Raw genomic sequence first — 11912 nt, 5'->3', positions numbered from 1 at the left:
GCCAGTATTTGTAGAAGAAATATCTAAAGGAAATAGAGAGATGAGTGTTGCCATTACAATCATCTCTGTGTATCATAACATATGAAGCATCTGTCTCAGCTTCTAACCAGTCTGAGTGAAAATTGGACCATTCAAGGAAGAAATAAAAAAATAAGAGAGCGCAAGGGTTGGATGTGAAAAATTATCAGATGAATCACTTCACACAGTATACTGCAAAGTAATATAATTTGAACTGTTGAAAATTTATAAGTGTTTTCTACTGGAAAAGCTTCTCCCTAATCACAATATATTTTTTGAATGATCCAATACTTAATTGGTTCAGTCACAAAAAAAAATCTATTTTAGATGTGAGGATAATGGTCCATTTTATGAGATTGGTCCGAAAATTCTAGTACTAGCACCTATCATAGTCCTCGGCTTGTATCTGTCACAAAAACACTCTGTTCTCTGCAGTAAAATCTTTGAAAGATGACATAAAGACTACATACACATTGTCTTAGTCAGGGTTTCTATTCCTGCACAAAATTCATGACCAAGAAGCAAGTTGGGGAGGAAAGGGTTTATTTGGCTTACATTTCCATACTGCTGTTCATTACCAAGGAAGTCAGGACTGGAACTCAAGCAGGTCAGAAAGCAGGAGCAGATGCAAAGGCTATAGAGGGATGTTCCTTACTGGCTTGCTTCCCCTGGCTTGCTCAGCCTGCTCTCCTATAGAAACAAGACTACCAGCCCAGAGATGGTCTCACCCACAAGGGGCCTTTCCCCTTGATCACTAATTGAGAAAATGTCTTACAGTAGGATCTCATGGAGGCATTTCCTCAACTGAAGCTCCTTTCTCTGTGATAACTCCAGCTGTGTCAAGTTGACACAAAAATAGCCAGTACAATTGACCCCTTGTCAATTTGACACACAAACACATCACTTGTAAGCCTCAACCCTTACATTCTTATTCATCCTCAAGATCTAAATAACTTTAAAAGTCCCACAGTCTTTACATATTCTTAAAATTTCAGTCTCTTTAAAATATCTATCTCTTTTAAAATCCAAAGTCTTTTTACAATTAAAAGTCTCTTAACTGTGGGCTCCACTAAAACAGTTTCTTCCTTCAAGAGGGAAAATATCAGGGCACAGTCACAATCAAAGCAAAAATCAATCTCCAACCATCCAACCTCTGGGATATAACTCACTATCTTCTGGGCTCCTCCAAGGGCTTGGGTCACTTCTCCAGATGCCTGTACTCCATTGCTGCTGCTGCTCTTGGTGGTCATCTCATGGTACTGGCATCTCCAAATCACCCCTTCAGTCCTGGGCCTTCAATTACAACCGAGGCTGCAACTTCACCAATGGCCTTCCATGGCCTTTCACAGTGCTGAGCCTCAGCTGCTCTGCATGACCCCTTCATGCCTTCAAAACCAGTACCACCTGGGTGACCCTTACACATTACCAAGTCACGCTGCAGAAGGAGTACAACCTTGCCTATCTCTGGAACACAGCCTCTTTGTGCTTTCAGAAAACACTTCCCAGAAGATGTCACCTCAACGATGCTGGTCTCTTCTTAATCACCGCTAATTTCTTAGCTCTGGCTAACCAGCATCAATAGTTTCAGTAATGCAAAGTTTTTGCTTTAGTAGTTCTGGTGTCTTGTTAATCACAGCTGATTCTTCAGCCCCAGCTAACCAGAACCACAGAATCTTCACAGTCAAAATAGCAATGGCCCTGAAAAGAGTCTTTAATTTTCCCTCTGAAATTTCACAAGTCAGGCCTCCATCTTCTGCACTGTTCTCAACATTATCCTCCAAGCTCCTACACAACATCTGACAGAGCTCTTAACAACGAATGGATCTTCAAGCCCAAAGTTCCAAAGTCCTTCCACAGTCCTCCCCAAAACATGGTCAGGTTGTCACAAGAATACCCCACTCCACTGGTACCAATTTGTCTTAGTCAGGGTTTCTATTCCTGCACAAACATCATGACCAAGAAGCAAGTTGGGGAGGAAAGGGTTTATTCGGCTTACACTTCCATACTGCTGTTCATCACCAAGGAAGTCAGGACTGGAACTCAAGCAGGTCAGAAAGCAGGAGCTGATGCAGAGGCCATGGAGGGATGTTCCTTACTGGCTTGCTTCCCCTGGCTTTCTGAGCCTGCTCTCTTATAGAACCAAGACTACCAGCCCAGAGATGGTCCCACCCACAAGGGGCCTTTCCCCCTTGATCACTTATTGAGAAAATGCCTTACAGTTGGATCTCATGGAGGCATTTCCTCAACTGAAGCTCCTTTCTCTGTGATAACTCCAGCCGTGTCACGTTGACACAAATTAGCCAGTACACCCATCAACAGTTAAAAAGTAGTGTTGTTATACTTGGTGAGGGCTTTCAATAGCCATATCATTTGTGGTCTCAAATTGTTTACAAAAGACTGCAAAAAGTTGTTGTACAGACTAATATTCTCATCTTATCTGATTCAGTTTCAACTCAGGCCCCAAATAAGGTAATAATTTCAGAACTTCCAGACAAACCTCATAGGATGGAGGTTAACATATATATGTCTAACATATATCTGCTATATTTAGTGAATGTTAAAGCTACAGAGGTGACTCAGTACATAAAATGTTTTCAATGCATTGTGAGCAGCTCAGTTTGAATCCCCCTAATCTAAATAAAGTCAGACATTGAATTGTATGACTCTATGGCAATTGTACCTTCATAGAGAGAGAAGGCAGAAATAAAATTCCTGGACTTTTGTGGGCCAGAAGTAGAAAAAAACAACAAACAAGAAATTTTGTCTTGTTTGAATGTCAGAAAAGACATTCTATTGAACATCTGAGGTTGTCGTCTCTATGTCATATGCTCACCTTAGGTCTCATAAACATGAAATTGCACACATCAAACAGCTCACCCATGCTCCAACACACACAGAACACACAAGGATGAAGGTCGCTTAAAAATTGGGTTGGGGAAAGAAAGTTCTAGTCTCAGTGATAATTGCAATAATGTGGATTAATTATTATATGCTAATTGTCTAGCCCTTAGTGACTAGAGATTTACAGGTCTCCATTAATATTCTTAGAATCACAAAGTCAAATTGATTTCTCATGAAGAGATAAAATTATAGGATTTTGAATTCACGTGAATAAAACCCATCATGTACGATACCTGTGCAACATGAAAACAGAACAAATCTGAGCATGGAGAGGGAAGAGTGGTACTCAGTCCACACAGGGCCATGTGCTCTTGATAAAAGTTGGCTTGTGATAGGGGAACAGTATAGCCCCCGCAAAATCAACCATTCTCTGGTTGAAGAACACATACACAAGAATATTTGGAGTAAACAATCTGGTCTTGAAGTTTTTGTTGTTTTTGTTTTATTTTGTTTTGTGTTGTTTTGCTTTTTAAGAATACTAAGGTAGATTGAAAGGAAAGGGGTGACTTAGGGAAGATTGTGGTAGGTAGGAATTAACTTTAAAAAGCACATTAAATAAAATTCTCAGAGAAAAAAATTTAAAAACAAATATTGTTCTCACTTGCTGTTTTCATAATGGTCTTTTGGAGAGCAGGTGGAAGTCCATTGTGCATATGATGCAGACATGTTCTGAACCATTGGTCCACAGGAATTTCTCTGCAAAGGACATATGTCTATTTGGGTAGAGTTGATGCAGCATGTTTACTATCTGGCTTTAAAACCTACACTGTCAATGCTCCAGATAAAGAGAAAGACTAAAGTCTCATGCAACAGCTAACTTTACTCAGAGAATCAGACAATTTAAACTCAGAAAGTTAAGTAAGGTCATATTAGTACATATCACATGAGTTTAAGCTCCGTACAATCATAAATATGAGCTGCATGTGGTTAAAAACCTGCTTTACTATAAAAGAACACAAAGGACACTTTAAATACTCTCTAGATAACAATATCAAGCAGAAGCAGTTAACCTGCAGCACACCCACTCCTATCATGTACCCCTGAGATAAGGGCAAACAAACATCCTGAAAACAAGCTTTTGGTTTGAAAAAACTGAGGTCAAAGTCTCCTGTACTATTTTTTTTTTTTTGGAGTGTTCTCAGAAGCAGTCAAAAATCAACTCATGTGATTCTATTCCTGGAACATTTTTCTCATGGAAAATCTGCCTTGTTTTAATTTTTTGAATACAGAATACCCAGTGTTTTGTTTTGTTGTATGCATGCATGTATGTGTTTTGTTTTTGTTTTTGTTTTTGTTTTTGTTTTTGTTGTACATGTAGATAAATCTAATTGTCTTTTGATGCATGTGTATCCACAGACACAAAGGTCAAAGCAGATAGAATCAACAGAATGAGATTCTCAGCTGACAAAGGGCTCTGCATAACTTTTTCCTAGGTGCACTGGGTCTTTACCTGGCCCCAGGAAGGCAGTCTTGGTCTAATGGTTTGGTTTTGTCAATAAATTTTTTGCCCTTCCAGCTGGAGACTTACTGTCTTCATGATGACTGCACTATTCTTTTTCTCCACCTTTGTTCTTCATGGTCCAGGGCTGGAGGGGCCTGAGAGGAATCTATAATCTTCTAGGGGCAACATCTGCAATGCCAGATTCATATCCTTTCCCAAATTTCTTCAGCCAAACGGGCTTCCAAGTCTCAAACTGTTTAAACCTCACAGGTTTGTCTAAAGACAGAGCAGAATGATCTGAGAATAAATGGGTTTGAGTTCCTGAACATGTATCACCTTCAGGTAAATTTCAAAATAAGTATAAGTAAGGAAAGTACAAGGATGTACCTTCATGTCTCCCTGCTTTTATTTTTAAAATAGTTGTTATTTTAATGTTCTGTTTGCTCTTTCAATTATGTTCTGACCTTGAGTATTATGAAGTCTTACGATATGATTAATATTCCATCATTTACAAAAGTTTTTAATTTTTTCTACTAAAGATTGGCTCATGGTCACTTTTTATTGTAGCAGGCATTCCCATGGGAACAAAAGTTTGCAACATTCTCTGGTTATAGAGGTACAACTCAAATAAATTTAGAGTATGAATCAATGCACACACATGTACAGAATCCACTGCATAAGAGCTACATCTACTTTCCATAACTCAATAATAGTTTTACCTCTTGGATGAACTCTAACTGTAGAACTGTGACAGTGTGAGGAAGAACAAGTAGTACATTGTTCTATAATCCCTCTCACTTGTCTAAGTGGGATGTGGTATTGTGGGTGAACTCTAATAGCATTAGTGTATAAGCTCACATTGTGGAGAGGTAAAAATAATCAGTCAATGCATCAGCTTCTGCAATCGAATCAGGGAGCTTAGAGTATACAAAAGTATACAAAAGTAGGAGCAATTAGTACAGGGTGAGTGCAGGTTTAATCAGTCATTGTAGATCCTGGAATAATGGGAGCATGGTAGGATGTGAAGATGAAATTAAGAGGTTTCTACCTACTATAAGAATCTGTATTTGAAATTTGAAAATCTGCAGAGTTCTGCAATTCTCTTTAAAACTGATTGTTAGTTCTGTGTACAATAATGCAGCAAGGAATATGTCCATATAATTGATGACATTATATCCACACCTGATTTCCTAATTGAGCAAGAAAAGAAAGGCATGGAGTTTGCATTTTGTGGAGTAAATATATCTATTTCAAAGATTTACTCTCTTGTACTGCAAAACATATAGAAGACAATTTAGTGGGGAATATATGTAAATTTAAAGGGTAAAAAGGAGCCATGTAATACAGAAATGCCTCTTTTATTTGGATTCTAATAACCTTAATTCTTAATTTATTTCTGCAGATAAAATAAACATTTATCCAATACTATCTCACTGTTCATAGTGTTAAACAGTTGGCTAGTGATTAATTGGGTATTCTTGAAATAGTATGTAGCAGGGCTGCAGAGGTGTCTCAGTGTTTAAGAGCACTGACTGCTCTTCCAGAGGATCCAGTTTCAGATCCCAGCACCTATATGCCATTTGAAAACGGTCTGTATCTCCAGTTCTAAAGGTTCTGGGACACAAGTTATACATGCCCCTCAATAACCCCCCACCCCCCAGACATGGAGTTAGAAGACTAATGCACATAAAACTAAAGAAATACAGTTTCTAAAGGTAGCAAGTAGGGAATTGTTAGTCCCTGTCTTAGTCAGGGTATCTATTCCTGCACAAACATCATGACCAAGAAGCAAGTTGGGGAGGAAAGAGTTTATTCGGCTTACACTTCCATGCTGCTGTTCATCACCAAGGAAGTCAGGACTGGAACTCAAACAGGTCAGGGAGCAGGAGCTGATGCAGAGGCCATGGAGGGATGTTCTTTACTGGCTTGCTTCCCCTGGCTGGCTCAGCCTACTCTCTTACAGAACCCAAGACTACCAGCCCAGGGATGGTCCAACCAAAAGGGGCCTTTCCCCCTTGATCATTAATTGAGAAAATGCCTTACAGTTGGATCTCATGGAGGCATTTCCTCAACTGAAGCTCCTTTCTCTGTGATAACTCCAGCTGTGTCAAGTTGACACAAAAATAGCCAGTACAATTGACCCCTTATCAACTTGACACACAAACACATCACTAGTAAGCCTCAACCCTTACATTCTTATTCATCCCCAAGATCTAAATAACTTTAAAAGTCCCACAGTCTTTACATATTCTTAAAATTTCAATCTCTTTAAAATATCTATCTCTTTTAAAATTCAAAGTCTTTTTACAATTAAAAGTCTCTTAACTGTGGACTCCACTAAAAGAGTTTCTTCCTTCAAGAGGGAAAATATCAGGGCACAGTCACAATCAAAGCAAAAATCAATCTCCAACCATCCAACCTCTGGGATCCAACTCACTATCTTCTGGGCTCCTCCAAGGGCTTGGGTCACTTCTCCAGCCATGCCCTTTGTAGCACACACATCGTCCTCTTGGCTCCAGATACCTGTACTCCACTGCTGCTGCTGCTCTTGGTGGTCATCTCATGGTACTGGCATCTCCAAAACACTGCAAGACCCCTTCAGTCCTGGGCCTTCAATTACAACCGAGGCTGCAACTTCACCAATGGCCTTCCATGGCCTTTCACAGTGCTGAGCCTCAGCTGCTCTGCATGACCCCTTCATGCCTTCAAAACCAGTACCACCTGGGTGACCCTTACACATTACCAAGTCGCGCTGCAGAAGGAGTACAACCTTGCCTATCTCTGGAACACAGCCTCTTTGTGCTTTCAGAAAACACTTCCCAGAAGATGTCACCTCAACGATGCTGGTCTCTTCTTAATCACCGCTAATTTCTTAGCTCTGGCTAACCAGCATCAATAGTTTCAGTAATGCAAAGTTTTTGCTTTAGTAGTTCTGATGTCTTGTTAATCACAGCTGATTCTTCAGCCCCAGCTAACCAGAACCACAGAATCTTCACAGTCAAAACAGCAATGGCCCTGAAAAGAGTCTTTAATTTTCCCTCTGAAATTTCACAAGTCAGGCCTCCATCTTCTGCACTGTTCTCAACATTATCCTCCAAGCTCCTACACAACATCTGACAGAGCTCTTAACAACGAATGGATCTTCAAGCCCAAAGTTCCAAAGTCCTTCCACAGTCCTCCCCAAAACATGGTCAGGTTGTCACAAGAATACCCCACTCCACTGGTACCAATTTGTCTTAGTCAGGGTTTCTATTCCTGCACAAACATCATGACCAAGAAGCAAGTTGGGGAGGAAAGGGTTTATTCGGCTTACACTTCCATACTGCTGTTCATCACCAAGGAAGTCAGGACTGGAACTCAAGCAGGTCAGAAAGCAGGAGCTGATGCAGAGGCCATGGAGGGATGTTCCTTACTGGCTTGCTTCCCCTGGCTTTCTGAGCCTGCTCTCTTATAGAACCAAGACTACCAGCCCAGAGATGGTCCCACCCACAAGGGGCCTTTCCCCCTTGATCACTTATTGAGAAAATGCCTTACAGTTGGATCTCATGGAGGCATTTCCTCAACTGAAGCTCCTTTCTCTGTGATAACTCCAGCTGTGTCAAGTTGACACAAAAATAGACAGTACAGTCCCTAATAAATTTAGAAAATGTCTTAAATGTCTTCTCCTGTCTAATTGGCATTTTAATAGGTATTAACAGGTGTTCTTGTTAGCAGGTGTCCCATATATTATACCATGTCTGATCTTTGTAACTTTTCTGGTATGATTATAAGAGCGTTTTTATGTAGCACATCCTAAATCATGTCACACACGCATTTTAGCTCTTTCTCTTTGGAGGTTACTAACAGAATATCATCCATAAAGTGAATACTATAAACCTGAAGGAAGGCCTGCTTCACAGGCTCTCAAATCTTTCCTACATAGATAGTATTGTCATATTGTAGAGGATATTTACCATACCTCAAGGTAATATAGTCTATTGATAGCAAAGCTGGGGTTTTCTATGATTGAATGAAGTTACAGAAAATGTTATATATATTCATTATTATCAAAACAAATATGTATACTGAAATACCAGCTCTTCAAATCCAAAATCAACTGAAGACCAATCTTTAGCAATAGCTATTAGTGTAGATAATCCAGGCTGTAAAACTCCTATTGGCTACATGGTGGCATTAAGATTTCATAAGTCAATCAACCTCTATTTACCATATTATCTTTTAACTAAAAATGTGAGAGAATTCCACAGAGAAAAACAAAGATCGTTGTTCCCATTCTTCAACAGTTGGCTGACTACTGCTAAGGAGATCCTAACTTTCTTTAAAAATATGTCTTTGGCTGGGTGTGGTATCACACGCCTTTAATCCCAGCACTTGGGAGGCAGAGAGAGGTGAATTTCTGAGTTTGAGGCCAGCCTGGTCTACAGAGTGAGTTCCAGGACAGCCAGGGGAACACAGAGAAACCCTCTCTCGAAAAATTAAAAAACAAAAATATGTCTTTGGTTGGGCAGTGGTGGCACATGCACATGCCTTTAATCCCAGCACTTGGGAGGCAAATGCAAGTAAATTTCTGAGTTCGAGTCCAGCCTGGTCTATAGAGTAAATTCCAGGACATCCACGATTACACAGAGAAACCCTGTCTCAAAAAACAAAAAACAAAAAACAAACAAAAACAAAAACAAAAACAAAAACAAAACAAAACAACAACAACAAAAAACATAAAACCAAAAAAAACAAAAACAAAAACAAAAAACAAAAACCAACCAAACAAACAAACAAATAAAGAAATTTGCCTTTGAGATTGGCCACAATGAAATACCCAATACGTGCTTATGATATTGTTTGTGTAAGAACATAGGTCCCTTAATCCTTTGTAACCCTTAACTTATTTCCTTTTTTATATCACAATTTTTCATTAGTAATTACAATTTTGAAGAATGGGCAGCATTAAAGGTAGGAATATGGAACTCTGCATTTAGATGGTAATAAAAAGTCTCTTCACCAAAAATTAATCAGAATTTGAGTTACAGAAGGCTATGGGATTTGCACTATGCCTTCTTCATTATACACTGTAACTTTGTTTAACCTTTTTACAGCTCATACTTGCCAACTCTCTCAGGGATGAGCTAATATGCCATTCAGGTGGCCACTTTTCCGTGGCAACAATAGAAACATCAGTTCCAGACTCAATCAATTCTATACATGTTTTTTTTTTGTTGTTGTTTGTTTGTTTTCTTTTTAAAGCTAATAATGGTGTATCATTTTCTTTTAATAAAATGCTTAAAGCTGCAGTTTCATTTGTACTACTGAATCCTCCTACATGGAGCACTGTCTTTTTTTTTTTTTTCATGAAGAAACTATGTAGACAATGATGATGATGATGATGATAAGTGTGCAAATTTTCCTGTCATTAAATTTCCAATTAGTAGGTACTCTGACCATGATGGCTTTTCCCCTGTATAACTTTTACTAGTGGCTCTATATGAACTATGATTCCTCTCATGTATTAACTACTGTGACCCAAATAGTCCAAAGCAATGGGCAGATGAGGCGCCCCAAAACCTGTGTGCTACTTAAATGAACATAGAATAGGGGAAATGGCAATACTATAGGACAAGGAATATCAAGAGCAGCACATCCTAGAGTAGTAGCTTTTAACAAAAGAATAGATTGGTTACAATGTGAAGCTGACATAAATGTTATTGATTTTAGATTTAAACCCATACATTGTAGAGCTCCTAGTGTACCAGCATCAGGTTTCTCTATCATTGACTTGTTTTGTTATTGTTGCCACATAACCATATTTAAATAGCATCCCTTAGCCCAATGTTTTACTTTCATGCATATAAGGCTTAAACCAGGAGCTCATTGATTCTGAGAATTCAATTGTTGTAAGGGGAACTTACCATATGCATCATTCTATCTCAAAGCAATTGGAGCTCTCACAGCTCCTGAGAAGTGGGGACTATCCCCAAAGCTGTTGCTTCTATACTGGATATTTTCTACTAGCTGGGCTGCGTTGTCTGGCCTCAGTGGGAGAGGAAGCACCTAGCCTAACAGAGACATGAAGTCCTAGGGTGTGGGGATACCTATGGGCTCCCTACCCCTCAAAAGAGAACAGGAGAGGAAATGTGGAAGGATTGCAGGAGAGGGTAACCAGGAGGGGGACAATGAGAGAGATATAAAGTGAATAAATAAAATAAATTAAATTAAGTTATAAGAAATAATGGAAAAGGATTCTAAGAAGAATAGATTACGTTGTCTAACACAATATTGGTTAATTAATAAATATATTTTTTATGTATTCATTCAGGCTGTACATATGATTGTATAAGTATCAATTCTATATTATATAACTGTACATTTTATGTAGTAACACATTTTATGTAATTTATTCTTAAATTTTATTTAGTATAAAATAAATGTGAAAAACATACTTTGCATTAATTTTCTAATAAAACATTTTACCCAATAAGTTAAAAATTACTAGAAGATACTATATTTAACTGGGATTGACTTCTTGCTAAAAATTACATAAATAAAGAGAATCACAATCAATTGTCCAGTCCAGTGAAGTATTATAGCTAATTTAAAGATTACATAATTGTGGATGAGGCTGTCATCAGCAGACAAAACATAAAAGTGAAATAACATTTTCCACTTAGGTCAAATCTCTTGAAAATGACAAAAGAAAAGAATGAGATTGATATATGCCAAGCACTCTCCAGGGTCTTTCATATTAGCAACTATTAGCAAGTATTAAAGGCTGACTTTATACCTAAGGCATCCCTAACTAGCCTGGGTAAGCTTGTTCTTGGAGATAACTTAGTCAGATTGTTCTTGAATAAGCAAACCTCTTCAAATAGAGCCTGTTCTCGAGAGCATCATTTATCACACATTACATATCTTTCAGTGCATATTTTATTTGCTTACTTATATTTCCTCAGTAACTGACAAAATAACTTCTCAAATGTGTTGGTGAAGCATTAATGAATATAATTGAATGATGTACCACATGTATTTGACTTTCATATTATGCTTTTGTCATAAACTTATATGACTATGTCATTAAAACAAAAGCTTTATTGCCAGTAATGCAATTATATTAACTCACTTAAATAAATAAATAAATAAATAAATAAATAAATAAATAAATAAATAAATATCACTGTTAAAGTCCTTACATATCTGAGTAGATTCTGGCACTTTCCCATTGACATTATCTAGGCTTAAAGGTTAGCACTGATGAGTACAAGGACTTGAATCAGTTTAAGGAGAAAATATCAACAAATAGGATATACAAAAAGGGGTCAAAAGATCAAATTCAGAAGGGATAAAAAGTAGGAATCACATTAAAGCACATGGTAGCTTACTTTGAGCCTGATTCCATTAAACATGAATCTATTGCTGCTAACAACTTGTGGAAGAGAAAGGATTACTAAAATATGATTTGCTTAAATAAAAAAGGGAATCATATTTTTGTATTTCTTTTTTTTCTAGGAAAGTAGAGAAATTTGTTTGTTACACATTTTAAGAAATCTACATCAAATCAGTC

This window comes from Mus caroli, unplaced genomic scaffold (assembly GCF_978045245.1).
Source record: "Mus caroli unplaced genomic scaffold, Mus_caroli_1 scaffold_4, whole genome shotgun sequence".
NCBI classification, from domain to species: Eukaryota; Metazoa; Chordata; class Mammalia; order Rodentia; family Muridae; genus Mus; species Mus caroli.
The sequence above is the reverse complement of the archived record's forward strand: the minus strand, read 5'-3'. Positions refer to the sequence as shown.